The sequence below is a fragment of the Otolemur garnettii genome, unplaced genomic scaffold, assembly GCF_000181295.1.
Source record: "Otolemur garnettii isolate 467f Iridium unplaced genomic scaffold, OtoGar3 scaffold00021, whole genome shotgun sequence".
In the NCBI taxonomy this organism is placed as follows: Eukaryota; Metazoa; Chordata; class Mammalia; order Primates; family Galagidae; genus Otolemur; species Otolemur garnettii.
Genome location: NW_003852416.1, coordinates 23,034,172 through 23,035,915, shown reverse-complemented (window position 1 = coordinate 23,035,915; position 1,744 = coordinate 23,034,172). Strand labels below are relative to the sequence as shown.

General features: G+C 42.5%; 1 protein-coding gene and 1 pseudogene across 1 annotated transcript in view; one reads left to right on the top strand and one right to left on the bottom strand.

Annotated features, from left to right (window-relative positions):
- LOC105886733 overlaps window positions 1-892 on the top strand; it is a 2,892-nt pseudogene extending 2,000 nt beyond the window's left edge.
- The window catches only part of MMS19 (MMS19 homolog, cytosolic iron-sulfur assembly component), a 49,319-nt gene that overhangs the window by 27,113 nt on the left and 20,462 nt on the right, over window positions 1-1,744 (bottom strand). The gene's annotated exons all lie outside the window — the stretch shown is intronic.

Genomic DNA, 1,744 nt, shown 5'->3' with positions numbered 1-1,744 from the left:
AAAAAAAAAAAGAAAAGGATGTCATATTCTAGGGCAAGAGAATGAGACTATCTCAAAAAAATAAAAAAAGAACCTTCACATGAAAAAAAGTCTATACAAAACAAAATCTTCATATGTATATAAAACCTACATAAATATATGTATATACATGCCTATAAAATGACATAAGGAAAAAAGAGCACACTTAAAAAAGCAAAAAGGGCTCTTTTTTGGTTATCGCAGCATAAAAAACCACAAGCAACCATCTCTCAGGACACCCTGTAGCAGGTGGTAAAGTCTTACATGTAAATGAGCACAAGCACTGGAAGGTTTTGGAAATGGTACAGCTGCAGATCTGCTTGAAGAACTGTGACCCTCAGTAGGACAAATGCTCCTCTGGCACTGTCAGGCTTAAGTCCAACCCCTGCCCCAAGTTCTTTTTGTGGGTCCTGGGGGACTCAGCAGCACAGTGATAAGGCCAAGGCTACGGACATCCCCTACATGCACATCAAGGTGATGAAGAAACTCAACAAAAGAAAGAAGCTGGTCAAGAAGTATGATGCCTTTTTGAACTCAGAGTCTCTTATCAACCAGATCCCAAGAATACGCATCCCATGCCTAAATAAGGCAGGCCAAGTTTCCTTCCTTGCTGGCTAACACAAGAAAAACATGGTGGCCAAGGTTAATGAGGTGAAGTCCACAATCAAGTTCCAGATGAAGAAGATTCTATGTCTGGTTGTGGCCGTTGGCCAAGTGACGATAACAGATGATGAACTGGTATATGATTATCAACCTAGCTGTTAACTTTTTGGTGTCACTGCTCAAGAATCAGCAGAATGTTGGAATTTTATATATCAAAAGCACCATGCATAAGTACAGCGCCTGTACTAAGGCACATTCTAAGAAATCCTAATGTGGGGAAAAAAAAAAAGCAAAAAGGCTGGGCATGGTGACTGATACAGCATTTGAGGGGCCAGCCTGAGACCCCATCTGCAGATGTGCACACCTGTAGTCCTAGCAACTTGGGAGGGTAACTTGAGCCCAGAAGTTTAAGGCTGCAGGGAGCTATGATTGTACTGTCTGAGTGACAGAGCAAGACTCTACCTCTAAAATAAATAGGGGGGGAAAGCCAGGACATAAATTTTCCCCACCAATTTCTTTACCATGATAAAATATACTAGATATAAACCTTACAAAAAATGTGCAAGATTGGAATGATGAAAACTTTAAAGCACTGGCTCGGTGCCCATAGCACAGTGGTTACAGTGTCAGCCACATACACTGAGGCTGGAGGGTTCGAACCCAGCCCGGGCCAACTAAACAACAATGACAACTGCAACAAAAAATAGCCAAGTGTTGTGGCAGGTGCCTATAGTCCTAGGTACTTGGGAGGCTGAGGCAAGAGAATCACTTAAGCCCAAAAGTTGGAGGTTGCTGTGAGCTGTGATGCCACAGCACTCAATGGGGGCAACATAGTGAGACTATCTCAAAAAAACAAACAAACAAAAAATCTTTAGAGCACCATTTCACACCTGTTAGGATAGCTTTTATCAAAAAGACAAGAAATGACAAATGTAAGCCAGGGTACGGAGAAAAGAGAACCCTTGTACACTGCTGGTAGAAATGTCAATTAGTATAGTCATATGGAAAACAGTATGAAAATTCCAAAATAGATGGGCATTGTGGCGGGTGCCAGTGGTCCCAGCTACTTGGGAGGCAGAGGCAGGAGACTCGCTTGAGCCCAGGAGTTGGAGGTTGCTGTGAG